Genomic DNA, 22,564 nt, shown 5'->3' on the forward strand with positions numbered 1-22,564 from the left:
TTGCTGGACATCTCTGATAAAATAATTTCTGGTGGAGGCTGCCTTTTCTTCATCTGTTCAAACTTTGCATTGCTGTAAAGTATTAATCTTAAGTTTCACACCTTAAGGTGTTACTGAAACATTCCCCGAGTAAAAAATGAAATAAATGTATAAATATTTAGGACTTTGCACCCAAACTTCTTTTCTGAAATGACTGAATTTTTTTGAAAAGTGAAAAGATGAATTCTGGTCTTTTGCTACTAGGATAACTTTTGGCACTAGAAGAATTTGGACAAACTGCTCTTCTTGCAGACCAAACAATGCAGGGTTGGACCCTGAGTGTGGCAGACCTGGCAGCTTGGCTGCTGGAATGCTGATTTATACCCTGCTGGAGCCCCCTCCCCTTTCCCAGCTTATTCCTGCAGTCACAGTTCCTGGATAATCTAGTGATAAGTCCTCTCTGCGTAAGGCTGAGCTTTTTCTTGCTTCCACGACGCAGATACTTGAGCTGAAATGGCTCTTTGAACAGGGTTTGCCAGAATGAAATTCCTGTTTTTAATTTAGGCAACCTTTCCTTGGCACAAACAGCTCTCCATGCTCGTTGTCTCTGCTGTGCTGTTACCCAGACAGGGCACACTTCCACAGGGGACACCAAATGCAGCACTGAGCTCTTCTTTTCCCAGGGAGTACCCAAAACACAGAGAAGTGGCACGACCCCAGTCAACCACATGGCCAACATGAAAAGGGAGTGGAGTCTCCCTGTTTTTCTCTTGGTTGTGGGTTTGACCTGTAACCTAATCACAACCCAAAGATTTATACTTCAGAGATGATAGTTAAAAGTAATCCTGCATTTATGATTTTAAAACAAATATCTTGTGGCTTTAAACCAGCCACAAAATCTAGTGGGGACAGAAGAGTTAAAATGTCTAGTTCAAATGAAATCACCTGACTTGCTTACTTTGAAAGATTTACCATCTAGGGCCTTTGGCGTTGCTGTCTCAGGGTAATGAAGATACATCCGATACATTCTGAGAGGCAGTATAATTGCTTTCATCAACACCAGTCAGTGTTTGGGTGAGATGGCTTTTAAACAGTGCAGCAGGAAGGAAAAGAAAAGCTAAATGCTGCTCTGCTGAGTTGGGCACGCACTGAGGAGAGCAAGGTAAGCAGTGTTGGATGCAGGGTAATCTTTCATCACTGTTGGCTCTGTGGGGGCTAATTAGAGAGTGTGCTCTGGCTGCTGTGACTGGTATGGATGGGATTTGGTCCAAACAGGGTTTTCTGTAGTAAAATAAGATGGTTGTAGCAACAGATGCAATGGTGGAAACTGCCTTTAAAGCCCAGTGTTAATTGGCTTAAACCTTTGCATTGGAAATGATCTGCTCCTATTGTTGTTATTCCTTGTTCCCAGAAATGCCTGTTCCTGACCCTGCTGCTGGGTGATGTGAGGGATGTGAATGCCATTGCTGTGTAACCATTGCACATTGCATGTGCAATTAAACATGTGCATTAAACATTGCACATTGCATGTGCAACCGTGTCAGGAGGGTGGTCAAGGACTAAGAAACGATTCACACCAGTGGCATCCACCGTGAGGGCCTGCCTTTTATTTGCCCTAAGTCAAATAGCTGTTTTCATCACCTTACCTTCATGGATTCCCACTGCTGAGGATGTAGGAGTTACTGGGGGTAGGATGAGGGCACACACTTGGGGATGTACAAATAGAGTCCATAGAAAATGAGACACAGTGAAGCTGGGTGTGGAAATGGTTAGTGTAAACCAGATGATACTACTGTACACCCATTTGCAAAAGGATTCAGCCTGAAATGCTATGGGAGACAAACAATCCACCACAGCAATTCCAGCAACTGAGAACATAAAGATAGGACCCTCCCCTCTTATTAATTGACATCTCACTTGGGATTGCATAGACTGACATCTTCAAGTTATCAGATGTTTGGAGGAAGAGGTGAATTTTAGATGTTGTTTATTCAGACCAAGATTTAATTAATATTAAATAGATTAAATATTTGATGAAATAGACTGAAATTAAATATTTAGTTCCCTCTTCCCCCCAGATAGCAGCCCCAGTGGATCTTTATGTGGGCAGTAAAGCTAGAACATCTTCTGAATGTCAGAGTGTGTTCAAAGATCAGAGTTACATGGGAGTATTATCTGTGGATATGAATTAAATTTCTCTTGGATCCTTGTCTTTGGCAGCCCACATGGGAACATGGTCTTCCTCTGCGATTATTGAGCCACCACCTTCTGGGACACAGTACCTTAGGTACTACTTCAGTGCAGGCTGTCACCCTGTTCTCCTGCCACATTCATCTTCAGTGGGGAAAGAGGCCTCCTGGGGAAGGGTTTTCTCCTGTGCTTCTCATTTATCAGGGCAGTGAACACAAACTGAGAAGAGAACAGTGTTGCTTCATACAGATGAATTACGTTCCTGAAGAGGAAAATGTGGGAAAACGGCATCTGGCCTGAAGGAGGGCAGCTAATTCCTCACCAGCTGTGCAGGCTGGTGCTGTGTATCCCCCACCAGAGCAGGAGTGGGACCACTGTGCCCAGGTCAGAAATCAGCTGCTTGGCCTTGGTGGTAAATGCTTAACTGTCAGAATTCACCTGCCAGTGAGTGGAGACTGAAAAAATGACCCTTGGTTTGGTCCAACCAATGATGGCTTGGAGCTACAGTCCCTGCCTGCCTGTCACTGTATCCAGGGCTCAGGTGGTGATGGACACTGGGAGGGGAGGAGCTGGGGATACATTTCCTTCAGTTCCCAATTTCTAGGGCTGATGTTTGGCCCCTGTGCTGGCACCGGCAGTATAGTAGCCAGAATTTGCTTGGTTTTGGCTACATTGAGCTTCTTTTAAAAGTATGTACACTATCCTAGCAGGAGTTTTCTAAACAAAAGTATTGTCATAACCTTCACAAAATGACTTGTGTGTTTAGATAAGAGTGAGGGTAAATCCAGTGCTCTTGTCCAACAGACCACTTTGGTCTACTGGAATATTTCAGAAGCAGTAGCAGAGTAATGGCTTGTCTCTCTCACCTCTGCCAGCATCACTGCAAGGGGATGAAGCCAGTGCAACCCATTCAGAGTGGTTAAGTGACTTGCTAGAGGTTGAGTGGAAAAAGCTGTGGTAGATTAATAAAATATGGTTTTAAATTATTCAGCATGGGCCAGCAGATGAAGCTTAACAGGACCAGAAAGCTGGTCTCATTCAGCTTGGTGTGAAGCAGTGCCTGGCCAGCTTTTTGGCTGGAGGTAAGGGATGTTGAGGACCTCTGGGAGGGGGTCTCATGCTGTGTGGGCATGTTTGCCCACCCCATTTCTAAAATCTCACAGTGGTTCTCAGAGACTGGTTGGGGATGGCAGACTGTGTTTGGTGTGGTGGCAATTGTTCTCTGTGTTCTTCGGTGTCTTTAGGGTCCCTTTTGGTTTCCTGCCAGGAAAGAACATCCCTGGTCTGGGCTGGCTTGTGAGTCCATGCTGTCCCTGACATCTGGGAAAGGCAGCTCTACAATTTGCTGGTGGTGGGCAAGGGAGCCTGGATTCCAAGGTCACAGAAGCCCATGATGAAGCTCCTTGCTTGAGGTATGTGCCTCGCCAGTGCTCACAGCATCACCTGAGGGGCACCTGCAGACCCCTGGGGAAGGAGCCAGACTGTGGGACTTCCAGCCTTACTCTGCCCTCCTGTTCCTGTGGCTGCAGGCTGACGGGCAGTCTGTTTGCAGGCACCAGCACTCCATGCTTCCCTTGCCTCTGGATGCTGCAGCAATACCTCATTAAGTCCAGGTCTTTTTCTAGGAATCTGTTGAAGAAAACCCAAACAAACCTGTCTTTGTTTTTATGGCTTATCTCTGTGCTGCTGAATTGCCTGGAGTTTCATTGCCAGCAGGCAGCAGAACCCCCAGTACCCATCAGGGATGTCTTTTCACTTATCCTGCCAGGTTTTCTCAGAGCTGTAAACATAGCCGAGCAGAGAAAACCATTTCCAGAGCAGATTTCTGAGAGCCCCCGCAGGACCACAGCCAGGCAGGCAGGTCAGCACCTGGGAAAGCCAGCCCTTGCTGGCAGCTCTCCTCTCCTTTTGGTAAATTGCACCAGGCTCTTGATCTGCATTGTTAACTGCAAGGGACTGGTGAGGGCCAGCTCCCCACGGTTGGCACAGGTCTTGGGAGGCTGCCCTCTTGATGCATGGATGTCAGTGGCACCAGGCCAGTGCTGAATGGACCTGCTATCACTCATATATGGCCCTCAAATTGGGGCTTCCTCTGCTGGGGAAGAGAATTAGGTGACAGCTGATTGTATTTTTGCCTTGTGACACAGAGAAAGGCACATGCAATAGGAGCCCAAAGAGAGTCTGATGATTGTGCTTCTGGAATTGGTTTGTTTAATGCAAACAGCTTTAGAGATATGACTAAAGTAGGAAAAGAAACTTGGAAAAGACCCCATTTGGGATAAAAGCAAAGAAGGCTATTTTTTGCAAATACCAGTATAGCTGCTTCTAAAAATAATATCTTGGATGTCTGTTTGAAAATGAGAACCAAATGTGATTCTGAACAGTCTAATGCAGCCTGTCATTTCAGAGGAGAGATGGAGACCTCTCACTGGAGGCAGGGATGTGCTTGCAGGCTCTCAGAGACACGGCAGAAACCAGACTGTGGGATCCAAAGCACAGCTTTGGAAGGGAATGTGGATGTGGATGAGCAGCATTTGCCCACAGGCTGCTGAATCGCAGGTCCACACTTTGCTGTGTTGGCAGCCATCTTCAGTCATGGCTCTGGGAAGATTTTTGAGAGTATGTGGGAGTTTCTGAGGATCAGGAGAATGGCATGTGGGTGGCCATGCTTTCCCATGAGCAGTGGCATTCACATAAAAAATGGAGTGACCCACTGTTAACTTCTGGTAGTTTAAATTTTCTAAGCAGAAGCAGGAGCAATATCAAAGGATGGGGTAGAAGAAGGAATGGCCCTTGCAAGAGAGGCCACATCAGAGTTTTCTTTCTGTTCAGCTATTTCAGGTCCTTTTTGGCTGTCCTTGCCTCTCTGGTGCACTGTTCCTGAGAATCTTGTAGAAGCAGCAAGGTAGGTTTCTCTTTTTGCACGTCTGCCTCAGCGTCTCGAGCAGATTTTTTCATCCGCCAACAGCTGAGAACACCATGTTCAAAGTGAATTCAGGTTGCAAACACCGATGCTGGTGCCAAAGCCTTGCAAACGATTGAAAACCTTCAGGGTACCCTTCAGTACTAACTCAGACTGCATACAAGCAGTTTTGGAGTGTTTTCATAGACTTCTCACTAGTCTAATATTAAGCTCTGCTCCAACTTTGCCCTTTCCAAGCAGTGATCCAGCTGTCCTCTGGCCCTTCTGTGAAAAGCTTACAAGAAGTTTTTTCTTCCTTTGGAGCTGATGAATGTGAGTGTGTTTTATTCGAAATGTACTGATCAGAGCACTCCACCTCAGGCAGGGGAACAGGGACATGCACCCTACAGAGTGCAGTGATGGCTTCACCTGCCCTTTGCAATGTATGCTGGGGAAAGGCCTGCCTGTTTCCTTTATGACCAGTGTCTGAAGAACACAGTGATGAGGCACTGAGACCACCAGCCTGTGGAGCGTTTGTAGTGGGTAACACTGGACCTTTCCTAAGTATGAATCAGAGTATGTCTCTGGAGGGAAAATTTTCTCTTGGATCTCCTTAAAGGAGTTTAATTCATCTGCCTCTCCCTGTAGATGATGTCATGACGGGACTGAGAGGCCAAGATCACACCAGGAGTCAGCAATAGGTGATCTAATGGAAAATGTCTGTAGCTCTACTTGCCCGGGGGGTTTGTAGTGGCCTCAGCTGCTCTCACCTTTGTTAGCCCATTAGACAAATCCTTGGCACTATGCCCAAGGCCAAGAGAACTGTCAGGTGGCACAGGGAGGGCCAGACAGTTGTATATACCAAGTCCCTTGAGCTGAGGGTAGTGAGCGAGCTCTCCATCTTGCAAGCTTGGAGCACCCTCTTTGCCCTTGCTTGGTAGCCTTGTCTCCAAGATGACTTGCCCAAAACCACACTAACCTTCATGGGACTTAAACAGACCCTGTGAGCTGGAACGTCCGATGTCCTGCAAGCTGGATGCTTCAAGTTCTCACAACTAAAGAGAGGGGCTACTTCAGCCAAACCGTGCCTGAACTATCACAGGGACAAAGCTGCAATATTTCTTTGAGCTGTTTTGAAACTGATTGAATGACTGATGGCAGTGTTGGGAGCTTTTTGGTACCCAACTGGGATGCCCCGCTCAAAACCAAAACAACACCAGAAGGTGTTTTTCTTGTGGCATGTTTTGATTCTGTCACTGTGTGTAGTTTTTGTGATCACTTTGTTTTGCCTGACTGCATTGCTCTGGGCATCATGGGGAGGAAAATCCATCTTTCAGTAAGTACTCCTCAAGCTACCTGCTGTCACAGCAGATTGCTGCATGTGTCTCTGTTCCCAGAGAACAAAACCATTGTAAATCTGTAATTTCAGGTCGTGTTCCATGCCTTCTGCTATCTGATCCACCTCACAGTGCAAAATTTTCAGCATGTTTTGGATGCAGCCCAAAACATTATGCTATAAGCATGAAATAGCTGTAATATAGAATGTGAATCTCATGTGCAAAGACTTAGAGGATTTGGATTTCCAGGCCAGAGGAAGAACATCCTGCAGCAAAAACCCTTCTGCAAGGCCCTGCTTTTTTCTCTCTGAGACACTGCAGAAGGGGAGACTTTTGCACTTGCCTGGGAAAATCTCAGGCACTGTGCACTAAGTGCTCTGACACGCACCGTAATCCTTTTGCCACGGTACATGAAACTTGAGTGTGTTTCTCCATCCCCATCTGCATCAACAGTCTTTGGAGGCTTTATAATTGAGCTCTGGTTTTCCTCTATTCTGGATCCCCACCCTCTAGCCTTGCTCTGAAAGGACAGGGACTAAACCTTCTCTCAAGCTTCTCAGTGACTGTATCTATGGATGAAGCAGCTGGCTTTGTAGGCAGATGTTTGCCCATTCTTTATGCCTGTCACAACTTATTAATGTGTGGCATGACTGCAGTGCCTGTGGAAAGAGCCCAGCACTAACTGCTCACTTCCTAGACTTGTCATCCTTTCCTTCTGCCAGGTCATCTCCACTTCAGATCTGCTTTCTTTTGGATGCATTTTTTTTTAAGTGATAGCGCCCTCAAGGATTTTGGCAAAAGAAAAGCAAAATGGAAAAATCTTCCTGGCAGGACCCATTCTTCTGACACAGCAGCAGCTGCCGTGGAGGAGAGCCAGCAGCAGGGATCCTCTTTGGAGGAGTTTACAGGCTGAGGATCAGCGCTTGTGCTTCTGTCCCTGCTTGGTAGCACAAGCTGTCTCCCTTCAGGGAGAGGTGGTAGCCAAATCAAGCTTGAAATGTGACATTCACAGCTCTAATTAGATATTTGCAGTTTCACTTTGACTCCAGAACCCAGCCCAAGCAGGTGAATGTGCATGTCTTCCAATGCTTGCCAAAAGGTAGTCTAGGAACTCCCTCAGTGCAGGGACCAGCCAGTCCAGGACTTAAGAGATTCAGCCTGTTTAAATGTCTGCGTTAGGACAAGCTGAGTCACCCTGAGCACTCAGTTTCTCTTGGTCCATGGTGAAGGGAACCTCCTGGCCAGCTCTGGGAAAATGCTTACTCTAGAGCTCCAACAGTGGCAGAGAGAAATCCGGTCAAGGAGGGAATAACATGATTTCCTTCTACTTTTTGTCCTTGTCCTTTGTCCTGGTGGGCTCCATCCAACTCTACTGCAATAAGCTGACCATTCACAGCTCTTCATCATTTATTAATTTTTTACTGAATATTTTAATAAGCACAGCCACAATAGAAAAAGAGAAAAGCTTGGTAGGCATTTCTCCTGAGTCTAATGTTAGGATATGTGAGCTTGGAGCGGGGCTCTGGACAGGGACTGGAAGGAGACTGCAGAAGATGACAGCAGTCCATCATGTCTGCATTTCATGGGCTGAGGAAGCTCTTGGGTGCAGGTACATGATGCTCTCAAGGGTTTGCTGCTCTCATAAGCCAAAAGCATGTCTAAGTTTTAAGGAAAGGTCCTTTTCCTTCATCTTCCCATCTCTTTCCCTTCCCCACTTCACACTGTTAATCACACTGGCAGGATGCCCTCCAGGCTGAGACTGTTCTGAGAGCAGGGTGAGAGGAGGATGCTGAGAAGGAACAGCAGGCTGTACATTTTTCTTCTCTAGCATGATTTAGCCATGATTAATGCCCATGGAAAATAATCAGCGCATTCAACCTAATTCTGCAGAATTATTGAAGGGACGATAACAAGGGGAGAGGAGATATTTTGCTGCTTTTAATATATTTTTAGGAAGGAGGGCAGGTGTCATGTGAATCTGGTTAGGTGACATCAGCATCTCATATCAAGGCAGGGAGCAAAATTTATCACTGTTTTTCCCTTTTTTTTCTTTTTGGTTTTTTTTTTGTCTGCAAAAGGCATTACTAGCCTGAGCTTTGGAGATCTCCCAAAACCAGGTCAAAAGAAGCTCATTCATCATTAAAACAATACAGTCTGTATTAAAGGGAAGAGGGATTATAAATGGGGAATCTTTGGAAAATAGGATTATTATGCCTTGCTCTGAGCTGTTGATCACCTCAGCCTTTCCACTTCTCCTTTCAACGTGCTGCCAGTGGGGCTGGGTACAGCAAATTGCTCCTGGCTCCTGGGGAGAATGCACCATGCAGGAGCTGGGTCAGGCAGACAGAGGCCTGAGCACATCATTACAATGTGGTGCTCTTCTTTTTTACTCTCAGCAACAGAGCTCTTGTGTTTCAAGTTAGGTCAGCTATGGCTACTTCTAGTTTGCTTGCTGCTGTGATCTCTACTTATCCCATTAGGAAGGAAAATGTCTTGTTTTATAAGCCAGAGGTCTTGTAAAACTTTCCTCCTCTCATGTGTTAAAATAAAATAATAAACTATTGGTTTACTGGAGAGATCTTAATATTTCTCCAGATTATATAATGCACTAAATAATACACAAAAATTACTGATATGGAAAATATTAGAAAAGCCTATTTTGTGGTTTTAATTGTGTTCCTTTCTGGCCCGGGTGTGTCAGCTACTTCTTTTAATTGTGTTTTTAAGACATTGAATTTACACTTTATGTATTTTCCATTTTCTTGTAATTCCCATTTACCAACACGAAATTAACACTTCTTTTCCCTGCTGAGCTTACTGCTATTGATTTTTTCTTTAGTTTTCTAATTTTGCAAACTTTGATTACGTTTATTTTTTTTCTCTGTAGGTTTTTATAGGTGTCCGGGCCTGTTCAGAGGGATTATTGCCCGTAAGTGCTTAATTTCAGAGTCCAAAGACATATAATTTCAGACAGAGCTAGAACTCATGTGATCCCTGAGTCAAACTGCAAAGAACAATTGGATGCCATGGCATTTAGCAGTCAGACTGTTGGGTGTTGCCTCATCACAGATGAGAGCAAGGCTGAAGCTGCCTCCTGCCAGAGCATGGGTGTCTTGCTGCCTTCTGGGGCCATTGGAAGCAGTGGATGCCTGAGGCTGCACTGTATGCCAATGCCTTGGGATTGGGACATCCAGGGAATGCCCTCACTGCCTTCCTGCCTGCCTTGGTGCTGGTGGTGCCTCTTGGGGGCCTGCAAGCACATAGCTGGGGACTGGAGGTGGCACTGGTGTTGATGTGAGGATGTGAATGCCCCAAAGGGCTGGGGCATAGTGCAAACCCTGCTGGGGTTTGGTTCCTGGGGGCAGCCTGGCCTCATTAGACCAGCTTGTCACATCATAGTTAGGTTTATTCCTTCAGATGCTCTGCAATGATCCCTTTTAGCAGAGGAAGAGGATTTGCCTTTGCATCCTTGCATATCAGGGTGCCCAGGCTTGGGTGGAAGAGTGCACAGAGAGCGGCACCCTCTGCAAGAGAGATGGATTTTCTGTCCTGGCAAGTGGGGAGCAGAGTGAGAGGACAGAGGTGTCCAGGTGAGCCTGAGCGAGCTGGTGCACACAGCCAGGTCCTGGGTGTGCAGCTCTGTGCTCTGCACCAGGCCACCAGAACCTTTGGAGAGGTACTGGGCCAGGAGTCGTATTCCAGTGACTGTTTAGAAGTTAGCTGAATGTTCTTCTCCTTGCAGATCAGCTTCAGGAACATGCTGCAGGCCTGGAGATTGGAATGGAGATTATAGCTAGTAATTTTAAGCTTTAGGAGGTAAGAACTAAACCAGTGCTGGCCAGACCTGAATAGTCTGGTGTAAATGAAGAGGACAATCCCATGTGTTCTGCCGTGTGATGAGGCTTCCTCAGAAGGTCCAAAATGCTCAATAGCTCAGGGAAGAGCAGACAGATGTTGCCAGGGGCTCAACTCTTGCAGTTATTTTGCCCAGCTGAACAGCAGTGATCTACCTGATGGCCTAAATGGAGTGGCCCAGTGGTCCTTGCTGCTGAGGTGTCCAGCCAGCATTGGGTCCATTTCCATGAGACTGGGACGAGACTGGGAAAAGGCTGGAGAGAGATGTGGCCTCCTGATGCAGTCTTTGGGCCTTGACTCACAAGAACAAGCACAAAGTTGTTCATGCAGATGCTTTTCAAATGAGTAAATGCCAAGTGCCTCTGCAGGGTATGTTAGTCTGGTACCTGTCCAAGGTATTAAGAAGGAGATTTGCTTTTGACTGTGTAAGCCGCCCTTGCAGAGAAAACCCACTGAGGGTTTTTTTTTTTCTCTCTCTTTCATGATAAGCACAAGAACCTATGGTGGTCACAAGATCCCTTCAGGAACATCCTGACTCAAGCAGCTTGTTGTGTTGTTTGTAAAAGTCCAATTTTCTTTTTGAGGAAAATCAATACAGCTCATTACTTAGCCGAGAAAAGATCCCTGTGTCAGTTCCACCGGAAGGCAGGCCTTGTGCAGGCTCAGCCAGTGTTTGTAAGCCAGACAACAGGCTGATAGCCTTTGTCTTAAATTATCTGTTCCAAACTAAAACTGCCCCACTGAGAAGACCGATCAGCTTCCTGCAGACCACCAAAAAGCTGCTCAACAAGTGAATACCACCAGCCCTGGGCAAAATACACACTGGAATAAAAAGTAACAACCCAGAAGACACTTTTTTACACCTGCTGTGATGACTGCAAATTCTCATGCTGTTTCTTCATTATATCTTTTCTTCTAGGCTCTGGCTACCTCATCAAGTCTTTTCATTTCAGTGCTAAGATGCAAGATACAGAGCTACAAGGCTGACAGATAGCCAGATATTCTTCGTTGAGCCTATTTTGAGTGTGAGACAGAAGTCAGCTGCTGGCCCAAACTTATGATGAGTTCAAAACACTTGTGGAAGTGCATGAGGTGTTTTAAAGTGGCTTTGGAATCTGAGATGGGTTGAGACAGTTGGGTAGACAGTGCCCTTGCCTACCACATGTGTGTGTGTGTGTATGGCTTTGGGGACTGCACTCTTGGTCATTGTGTTTATGCAGGAGCTGGACTGGGGACACCCTCACCTGAATTCCCTAGTAAATACATACTTTGGCTACTCATATGAATATATGAGCAGTGAAAACTGCTCCTTGCTGCAGCACAGTTTCAGGATCCAAGATTACAATCCCTTCTTAGAAGTTTGCTAGTTTAGAAAGTTGGAGGAGGTATAGATCCTGTGTGAAATAGAGAATGCAGAGAAAAAATTCACATTGTGGATGCTGAGCAATAGGATTGGGGGCTAAACAGTCATATATTTATGGTTTGGATTTGAGATCCGAATGAAGAGAATGAATGAACAGAAATTTAGCAGAGACATTTCATTGCAGTAAGTTCAGGGACAAGGTCAGTGAGATGAGATGACCAACTGTGCATGGAGAATTACTGAGAAGGTAACCTAATGGCTGGGGGGTTTACTCAGCCAACCAGGAAGACCTATAAATAAGGATGCAAAGCTGGTAAATTCTGTCAAACAAATTCCCTGTTTTAGCTATTCATAGGCTGCTTCAAGATCAGAGTGGATAACAAAAGGAAGACTGTGGTTTATTTTAAAGGGAGTAATCACCCAAGAAATCTGTCTTCTCTCTCCAGATCACCTTTGTGGTGGTCACTCTTGAGAGATTTGGGATGCATGGAATGCTGTTGAGCTTGGCCCTGCCTGTCTCTTCTCCATTAGGTGGTGAGGGGTGGCTTCCACCCTCACACCCTGGGATGTGCAGCATGCTCAGGGCTGGGGGAATGTGTCCCAGCAGCAGGGAGTGGGGCAGTGCTTGCAACAGTACTGACCTCTTGACCAGCTCCTGTCTGCACATGTGTACCACCAAGTCAGGAAAACCAAACCTGGAAGGGATTTGCATCCTTGTCTCCAAATCTGTCCAAAAACCCTCTCTTGTTTTGGCTTCCATCACTGGTTGGTTTCCAGTCTTCCTCTGTACCAAGACCTTGATCTCATGAGCTATCTTTAAGAATTTATTCCAGATTCTAGATAATTTCAGGTTGTAGAGACTGTGAACAGATGACATTGCTTATATTACCAGGCTCCTCTGGTGTTTGATGATGGCTATGATTGCAGCATATATAACATTATTATTTGACTGCAATTACAATAGCATGGGTGGTGTTATGCCTGACTAGCTGATTAATCATCTGGATTAATGATTGTAAATCATTAATCTCCCCCTCTTTTTCAATAATTAATATGTACAGCTGGATTGGAGTTGGCTGAGTGAGTGTGGAAGTGATCAAGGCAAACAGAGAGGTGTTTGGCAGCTTTAGGCTGTCAGAAAGGATGAGCATATGGAGCTCTTGGGGCAATTAATCCCTCTGCGATGTAAACTGTAGCTTGAGCCAGCTCTGATCCACCTGAGGGAGCTACATTTCTGTGGTAGGTGGCCAAAGTGCTATAGACAAGTTGGTCCAGTCAGAGTTATAAGGTCTGGCTTTGAGGGTAGGGCCATTTAAGACTGTAGGATGCAAAGCTCTTTCCTCCTTGCAAGGGTTTGAGAGCCCTTTGCCAGGGTGTTTGTAGCTACCCAGGAGTGAAGGAGAGAGAGAAATTAGTTACTAGAATTGGATTAAATACCTGCTGTGCTGGGGACCTGTCATGATGGTTTAGGGCCACTGCTGTCCCAAGCAGGTCCAGTGGCTTTCTGGTTCTCCCTGCAGTCTTGGCCACGTACATTCAGTCAACAGCAGTTCAGATTATCTGAAAGTACCTCATGGTTTTGCTTGTGGGCATTTACAGTTCAAATCAAGAGACATTGCAGCCTCTCCCTTCCTCATATGTTGATATTCTTTGCTCTCCTGATACAGCACAGATCAAGCTGAAATATTAAATGTCCTCCACAATGCAATTACATTTGGCTGGTTGCAATCAATTCCCTCTGCCTCATGCAGTTTGCTATTGTTTTCTCCTTTCCTTTCCTTCCTCTAAAAGACATGAGGCTTTCATTTGACAAAAGATAAAGACTTTGATTTCCACTCTACCCAAGGAGAACTGAGTTCCCAAATCTCAGTTTTCACAGAGGTGAATTAGAGGTGATTAAAGGTGATGGAGGCAAGAAGACTGAATGGAAACACAACCCTGCAGCTTAGTGGACACTGCAGGACAGGGAAGAGAGGACGGACTCTGATGCCTGCTACAGCGATGGTAAACCACTTGGTAAAAACAGTGAATCAGCAGCTCTGAACAACTTTGCCAGAGCCATGGTTTTTCCCTGCAGGACACAGCTGTGTTCCCATCCCTGTCAACCTCTGGTTATATTAAGCTGAGCATTTCATCACCATGGTCTGAAAGTCTACGAGTGGAGAGTGTTCACACACCATCAGGTAGGAGTGGAAGAAGCCCCCAGAGCACAGTGGGAGTGAGGCACCAAACAGCTCCCATCCATGGTCCCTCTTTCTGTGCCCTGCCCAGGAGCTCTTCTGCCACTCCTGTGCTGCAGCGGTATTGACACCACAACACATTTCTTCAAAAATCAATCAGATTTTTCATTACACCTTAGTCTTTGCCTTACCTGTCTGAGCCTTACGCATTGTTGTATTTGTGGCTGCTCTCAGTGCTGGTGTGGCTTTGCTTATGATACAGTAATTTTTTACTTTCTGATTACTAATATCTCCTGTTTTACATTCTTTCTACATCAATCTAGGAGACCAGAGATAACTAAGATGAAAAGGAGCCAATTATGTGGTGCCTGGGATACTCGTAGTCTGGACTTTATGACCCAGGAAGTTTCTCTCTGCACCATGCTCCCAATTTGCTGGATTTTTTTTCCTTCATTAATATAAACAAACAACATATCCTGGATACTCGGCAGTCAACAACACTCACTTTATTGGCAGTAACTGACTTGTAATCTATTATATCTCCATGAATTTATACATATATATATATATATATATATATATATATATATATATATCTTCCCATCAGCTAGGAATTTTTTTTTAATTTTGCTTTTTTTTTTTTTCACTTCATCATCAAGTTGAAAGCTTGCTGATGCTAGATTCTTGGACAATTTCTGAAATTAACCCAAGCTAGGAACTTTCCATTGTTTTTCATTTATGTGGTGGTATTTTCCAAAGTTTTCCTTCCCAGTTCATCCTTGATTGGCATGATACCATGGATAAAGCAGGAGAGGAGTTGGGTCAGTGCCAAGTCCCTGGGAACTCTCTGCAGGCTGCTGGGAGTGTCAAACTAGTGATGCAATAGATTAAATTTACCTATGATGTATTGCTGCTGTCTTCAGGGAGGTCTTTGGCATGGGCAAATATCTCCTGTTAGAGTGACTGCAATGCTCAAATCTTCCCTTTTGACCAGATTTCTGTCTAAAACAGCAAACAGCCAAGCAATAATGACTGTGCTTAGGTGACTTTCAAATTTTAATTATTTTGTAAAAAAGGATGAGCAGAAGTTTATAAATTTTAGTGTGAGAATGCATTGAGAAGCAGAAGGTTTGAATTAAAGTACGATACTGTTTGATCCAGGATTTGCAATTTGGTGTGGGGATCTTGTAAGAGAAGAATGTACCTCATCATAAGTGCTGGAAAACAGTTGTTCTTTTGAAGTTTTGTTTACAGACACTGAAACCCCATTGAAACATCCTATATATCATGCAGTATAACACTATATATTATATTGTTTCTGTACCAGATGAGATTATAAGCAAGCATTCTTCACTCTCTTGTATTTGAGAGCAGACTGTTTATTATTTGTTCTTTATAATGTTTTACCTGGCAGAGGGTTCATTTTTAATTTCCCTCCCTGTGCTCAGTTGCCCATGTGCCTCTGCCCAAGCCTGGCATGGGTGAGGGCTGGTCCTGGACTTGGAGAAAGTGCCTTGTTTTCCTCCTAGAGGCTGCTTCTTTGGCAGCCACCCTTCCCAGGGGACACTCAGAGTACTGGTGAGGGAGAGCTGGTTGCAGATGTGAGCCTGCAGGCTCCAGGGCTGTTACTCAGCAGACTTCACCAGAAGGAAAAATTATTGAAGAAAAAAAAAATATAAATAATGCAAACACAGGACACAAGGGGAGGAGTAGCCTTAAGTGCCTTAAATTAGGGGAACTGAAAGTCATCTCATTGCACCATGACATTTTAAGCGAAGTCATTATAATTAATCTTCTTTTAATATAGAATAATAGTCCAAGAAAATGCAGCAGAAGCAATACTTCTCCTGTTAACATGTACCCAGAAGACAGAGTGGATTTGAAGTAAGGTGATCTTTGTAATATGGTAGAAATAAATTCCTGAAAGCAGCAATTGATCGATATGGAGAGTGGCAGGTAAAAGCAGTACAAATACCTTCTCTAAAAGCACTGGATATAGTAATTCCCACAGCACCAGGAAGATGTTAGCTAATCAGATACACCATAAGTTTCACTATCTTGTAAAAAAAAAACAAAAAGAAAAAAAAAAAAAAACAGGAAAAAGAGAAAATCTCCGAGTGTACGGTCAGCAAGTGACAAGTGTGTATGTGGGGACTCTCTGGAACAGGGGAAAGCCATGGCCACGGCCGTGACTCATTCCTGAATGACCAGGGCTGAGTGGCACCAAGGAGGCTGTTTGCTTCCTTGCTGCAAGTGGATGTGTGGCTGTGGCACCTACCCCAGGCCAGTCTGGAGGGCAGTGTGAGAGAGTCAAGCTGGTGCTGAAGAAACCTGAAAGCCTGTTCTGTTTGTGCACCTTTAAGACATCTTTCTGCCACTGACAATAGGTACAGTAAGTAGGGGAGGGTGTTTGCAGGGGATTCTGCCATTGCCCTTGGCAGGCAGGGGGTCAGGATTAGCACAGTCCTGCTGAGCTGGTCCTAGGGAGGCCACGTGTCCTCTGTGAAGGCTGGAGGAGATCTCTGTCCAGTCCACTTGGCCATAACCAAATGAGCAGAAAATGGCAATGGCTTGTACTTCAACTGGAGCCAACCCACCAGATGTTAAACCTACTTCTGGGAGGATCCATGCACAATTCACAAGTGTCACTGATCCTGCAAGAACAGCAGCTCCTGTACATAACCTTGATCATGGCTTTTCACACCCACCTACCAAATATATTGTAGAGATTATATTATACTCCTGTGTAGAGGTGGAGGTGTGTTCATCACAGCTTGTACTTTATTCTGGTTGTATTATAAATTCTGTCTCCCACAGATGTAAGTACAGATCAAAAAGTGCACAGAAGTGCTGAAGTGCAATCCCTGTCTCACCAATTTTACAAACTAACAGTACCCCCAGATGGGGTAAGATCTTCTCCTTGATGCCTACTGCTCACTAAGCTTCTTTGCTCTCCAGTCCAACATTTAAGATCCTGCCATTTATCCAAGTTCTGGCACCTGTAGGACCCTCTCTATGCTGATTCAGCTCACTAATCTGGAAGAAAAAATAGTACAACAGAAAAGGTAGATGGTTTATGCTGAGTTAATGAGTTGAACTTACCCCTAACTTTGTTTTCATAGGCCAGCGGGAAATCTCCCTCCCCAGTGAGATGGTGTTATTTCTCATCTCCAATTTAGCTCATCTCCCCACATCATTCTCTTCTAGATTTTCTTTTGATGCAGGTAAGTAACCTGAAAAGTGCAATGTATACCTTTTTATCCCCTCTGCCTGGAAACATTTTTTTTTTGTCACTGCAGGTGGAGCCTGAACATTTTCTCCCCAGAACCACATGGAGCTGGGCTTCAAGGGTGTAAACTGCTTGAAAAAATGGAAAAAAATGCACAGCACAGTAAGTGTTAGAAAGGACAAAACAGTGGTTAAATAATGAAACCAATTTTTTGTGATAGCCTGTCAGGCTGGGCACCAGTGTGTTGTTTGTTTTTCCTTAGATTCGTATCTTCCAGAGCTGGTTTGTTAATTTTTTCATTAAGCAGCTATCTGTCAATGCACTGTGTTTTAATTATGCCTCCTGCATGAGTGCTGGTCTGATCTAGTGATGCAGGGAAAAGCCTTCCCTGTAGGACATTTCCTCTAGTCCAACCTCTGGGCTGCCCCAGCCTTGTTACAGGGCTTAGTCCTGTGCAGGGATCAGGCCTTGGTGTGCTCAAGCAGGACCCAGGCAAGGAAACATCTCTGTCAGTGCACAGCTCCTGCTGCTTTTTTAGGAGTGTCCTGAGAGCATGGAAAAAGAGGTTGGGGTTTGATGCTGACTGCTGGAGTGTGGAAATGTTCCTGACAGTGGTTGCTTTCTCTTTTTTCAGCCCTCACCTGTACATCTGCTCTGCTACCAAATCTTTTTCTTCCTTCTGTCTGAATCCCCTCAAAAAGCTCTTTCAGAATGATTTGCCTCTATTCTCATATTCAACCTCCAACTCTCTGCAGAGATGCCTGGAGCAAACAGTTTCTCCTGTACTGCAGCTCATGAACTCACCTACAATCTGATTCAAGTGCAGTTATTAAAGGGTACTGCTGCTCCATTGTCTTGAGTTATATCTATATTGCACAATGTAGTGGAGATTCATCAAACTAACAATAATTAATTTAGTTAGCACAATTAGCAGTTTAGCTAGGCTGCCATGGGGCTGCTAAAGGGCTCATTTACCCTTTTTAAAGATCAACAGAGACAAATCTTAATCTGGTAGGTGCAACGAATATGTTCATCCAAAACTCAAGCTGAGCTACACTTTCCAAAAGAAACCAAAAAACTATCATGAATAAATCCATAATTCCATTGATTTATTAATATTTTACCAAACACCCTCCATAGATTTATTCATATTTTATATCCATAGATTTTATTAATGGAGTAGGAAAAAAATAAAATTGTGAAAGCTCTAGTTTCTTAATTCTGATTTTACTACTTGCAGTGCTAAAGGACAGTTTGCACCTGTGTTAATCAGCAGGGTCTCTTTGCTGTGGGCACGGAGGTGTAACAGAGCCATTGGCAGTGAACGTGTTCCAGTCTGATGCTGGAAATAGAAATCTCACTTTTAAGTGTGGGGACACCTGAAGTAGCTTTACCCAAGGGAAGGCACTGTGTGTGAGAAGCACTGAGCTGGACAGGAGTCAGTGCACGACCAGTTTGTGGGAGGAACTGTGACTGCTCATGACTGCAGATGAAGTAACTCCTGTTCAAACACCCAAGAGGTACCTGGGATGAAGGATATCTCAACAGTCTTGTGTTCCCACCGTGAAGGCTCTCCTTCCTATCCCATTTATTAGTATGCTCCATGGTTCCCCCATCTGTCATAGTTTGCATTAGACATGAAGGGATGAAGTCACCCTTATAATTTCCCCTCCCACCTTTGGTGAGAACTGTTTGTGCTTTGGTTGATTGAAACCTTCTGTGGTTGTTTTCAGGACTCACTAATACCAGGATTAATCTGAAGCTACTGTACAAAGAGTGCATTCTGGCACCTCTGACAATAGACTTACTGTGACACTGTTCTCAGCTGGTGTGGCATCCAGGCTTGAGTACTGTGTGGTAGAACTGCACTCCTGTGCATTATCCTCTCATCAGATAAAACAGCAGCTTATCCTTATTTAAATTGTCCCAGAAGAAAGGAAAGCTGGAGCACTGAGCCTCTTACAGTTCAGCTTGCAATGGACATTCATGAATTTTAGAAAAGTCTTTCATGAGACCAGAAGCACTGGGAAGGAGAGAACCACAAAGGAGATCACTGACTTGCTGTTGCCTAAAAAGCTGAAAGGAGAAGACCAGAAATACCACAAATACAGCAAGTCTCCTTTGCCAGGCAGCAGGGCATCATAGCAGCAGAAAACACAACTTTCCTCCAAACACATAGAAATGATCATGACGAAAGCAGGAGATAAAGGACCACAGGGTAATGCTGGTAGAGCCTATTCCACCCTTGGGCAAGGGCAAAGACTATGTTTGGTCAGGAAATGTGGAGACATCACCACATTCCAAGTGCTGGGTACAATTACGGATGCAGTAGTTCTCTTGCTAGGATGTGTGCATGGGGAAATGTTCCCCAGAGATGGAGCGATTTTGATGTAAAAATTCCTCCTCGTCTCATGGATTGTGCCAAGGAAAACAGCACTGGGGCAAGGCAGTCTCACAGCAGGAAGAAGTGAGTCCATGAATGAGTCCACTGTAGCACCATAATGGGCATGAATGTGTGCTGGCTCTTTGCATGTGGGAGAGCTGGAAAAGGCTTTGGGCAGAGCCCTGCCCTGTGGATGGTTGGTGGTGATCCCATCCCAAAATAGAAGATGGAGAAGGCAGTAATGGTCTGCCAGGCTTGGCAGTGCTGGCAGAGAGAAGGGAAAGGAAGGGAGTGTGGAGCGACCAAAGAAGGCAAGGAATCACGTGAGTAAAATACCTCTTAAAGAAAATCTTACATCAATCCCTGTGTTACTGAACCAAGACAGTCTGAAGTGAGAAGTCATTAGTTCATTACCCCTGGCAACCTGTGGCCAGTAATTCTCTCTGGCAGCAATACCTAAGGTTGAAGGAACATCCAGGCTATGGTTCTGAGTGCTGGAATGCAGAGACATGACAGGGCACAAATGCTTTCCTCATAGATGTCAAGGAACTTGAAAAAGATAAAAGTGGTGCCACATTTAAAAGAACAGTTAAGTGAGCAAGGGGAACAACAAATCACTGATAGGCAATGCTCCTTCTGGCACCAAAGTTCAGTGATCCACAGGAAGGAACATCTTTTCTGGTGATGACAGACATGCTCCATCTATTGTTTCATATCCCTTTACTTTTCCTATGTTGTCACATGATTTCTCAGTCATAAAGCTCCTTATTAACTTGGTCTTTAAATGGTCCACTAAGGAAGTCAGCTTAACTCAACACTCCTTCCTATACTGAAATGGCCTGAGAATTGCTGAGTCTGGTTTAAACCAAAAACTCTAAACTTTTCCTCACTACTGCAAAGCAGGATGGTGGTTCTTACGTAATCTGGAAAGGGGATTTCTCAGCAGATTTTCTCTGTCTTTGCTTTCAGGACCATTCTGGCTGTCTTCCTGGGAAAAATAAATATCTTGGCACCTACAGTTATCAACCCCTGCCTTTCAGACCCTTTTACCCTCTAGAAGTACTGTGTGCCTTGTAGTCAGGGTCTTTCAAGCCAAATCTGAGGTCATAATCTAGATTTCAATAACAAAGTATCTTCAAAGGGAATGTTTGATCTTTCCCTCTGATACTCATGGAAATTCATTTAAGGTCCCCTGCTCTTCTCAGCTCTGGTTATGGAGGCTGAGAGAGAGCAATGCTCTCTCACAGAGTGTACCCGTCAGCCACTCTTGATCAAAGCCTGGCAGCTGATATTCATCCAGGAGCAGAAAAATAAGTACACAGGTGGAGAAATGAGGATCTGAAATTTGCCCTTGGGTAGCCAGCTTTCCATATCAACATTGTGAGTATTCTCAGCTGTTAAGTAAAAGCTGAGAAGATAAATCCCAAATATAAGAAATTAAAATCAATAAACTCACCAAGTCCTCCATGTCACAGTTCAGACTCATAAAGAGATACAGCCACTAAATCCCCACAGTGCTCCTCTTTCACAATTGCACACATTAAGAAAAGGGAAGAAAGAGTTATATGAAACATTTGTCTGGGTATAGGAATCAGTTATCTTAATGATGCAATATCAAAAGGAAATATTGTCTCATTTAGACATCTACCAGCTACAGTCACTACAATGCTCCCTAAAGAATGGTAATTATTCTCACAGATGCCTAGAAATTAAGAATTATACTTTCACTATGTTTAATATCCTAGCTGTGCTTTCAAGGGTCATCTGTCTTAGTAAAGCTTTGGGGATCTAATTCAATTGCTTTTTGCCTGTCATTGCTTATTTATAAAACACGTATCTTTCTGGTGATACTGTGTTCCAGTGGATCTCTCAGAAGCTGGAAAAATGGATGAACAAGATAGATGCGATCTGCTCATCTTGCCTCTAGGACTACATCCTGTCCTTAGCTGTCTCGTTTTGCTAAACAAAGGACATACCTAAAAAATGCATCAGCCTCGAGCTGATCGTGCCACACGGTAGGGCGGAGACATAGCCACCTTTTGGTACTTTGTGCTGATTGTTCTGCTAAAACCAGCAGCCAGCTGGTGATTTTTCACCTCAGCTAACAACATCTGCAAGGTGTGAGACATTTGCTCACCTGTGTGCAGACAAATAATAATTTATAATGGATTATTTACAAGATCACACCATTATGGAACAGCATTACCAGGAGCCCCAGGGTAACACCAAAATTGATAAGCTTTGCAGAGACAGCTGAAATGCAGCCATTCCTCAAGAGAGACACTGTAGTGCTTGGGGATGTCACATGCATACGCTAAAGACAAAATATTAGTGTAATATTAGAGGATGAGGAAAAAACCTAATCTATATAAAACTTCCCAACCGAATCTCTGAGATGTGTTGGCCACTATATTATTTTGAGAGTTTTCAGCAACTCATCTAGTTTGTGTTCCAGGTCATAAGCGCTCAGCTTGAATTTTTTGTCACTCCTTATTTGCTTAAAATCAACCATATGTTTAAGTGCTTTCAGGTTGGAAATGCTTACGGATAGGTAGCATTAAATTTCAGGCTAACAAATACATATGGAGTATGAACATCTTCCTGTAGGAAATAACTGGAAGAGCCTTTCAGCCCTGAGAGTTCTCTCTCTCTGTAGTCTAGAGTATATTGTTCTGATTAACAAACCATAAGATGGATTTCTTGCCAAACATCTGATGCCACATTAATTATTTTCTTAATTAAAAAAAGGAGGAAGCACATATTTTGCATTGTTGCTCTGATAACTATGAATTATTGCATATTTTACTTGACTGCTCCTGTGGTTTTGTACAGTTCTAGGAACATGAAGAAATAATTCTGAAGATGGCTTTAATGCAATAATATAAAAGTTTGGATTCAGCTGACTACCAGATGCTGAGTCATAAAGAGAGAGGTGCTTCAGAGGTAATGGATTATGGATAGAGTTTGTAGGATTCAGTCCTTATCCTTATTCAAAATCATCAATATATATCACCAATGTTTCTTTCTTGTCCAGGATCACTGTCAGTTATAATTTCTGGCCAATGTGGGGGAGCATCTGACTCTGTCACAGCAACAGCACCAGCTGGTGCAGGTCTTAGGGCAGGAGAGAAACTGAAAAACCAGCC

General features: G+C 44.2%; 2 long non-coding RNA genes across 3 annotated transcripts; both read left to right on the plus strand.

Annotated features, from left to right (window-relative positions):
• The first annotated feature begins 2,964 nt into the window (after positions 1-2,964).
• On the plus strand, positions 2,965-11,283 carry LOC137478294 (uncharacterized). Of its 2 annotated transcripts, none has more exons than XR_011001493.1 (4): positions 2,965-3,251; positions 3,414-3,581; positions 5,002-5,074; positions 10,151-11,283. It is a non-coding gene; the product is annotated as an uncharacterized lncRNA (long non-coding RNA). The 2 variants fall into 2 exon arrangements; XR_011001492.1 differs by lacking the exon at positions 10,151-11,283 and adding an exon at positions 6,013-7,659 and having other exon boundaries at positions 2,966-3,251.
• Positions 11,284-17,112: 5,829 nt separating this feature from the next.
• Positions 17,113-22,347, plus strand: LOC137478295 (uncharacterized). The gene is made up of 3 exons (XR_011001494.1): positions 17,113-17,197; positions 17,793-17,871; positions 18,769-22,347. It is a non-coding gene; the product is annotated as an uncharacterized lncRNA (long non-coding RNA).
• Positions 22,348-22,564: the final 217 nt, after the last annotated feature.

This window comes from Anomalospiza imberbis, chromosome 8, assembly GCF_031753505.1.
Source record: "Anomalospiza imberbis isolate Cuckoo-Finch-1a 21T00152 chromosome 8, ASM3175350v1, whole genome shotgun sequence".
Lineage (NCBI taxonomy): Eukaryota > Metazoa > Chordata > Aves > Passeriformes > Viduidae > Anomalospiza > Anomalospiza imberbis.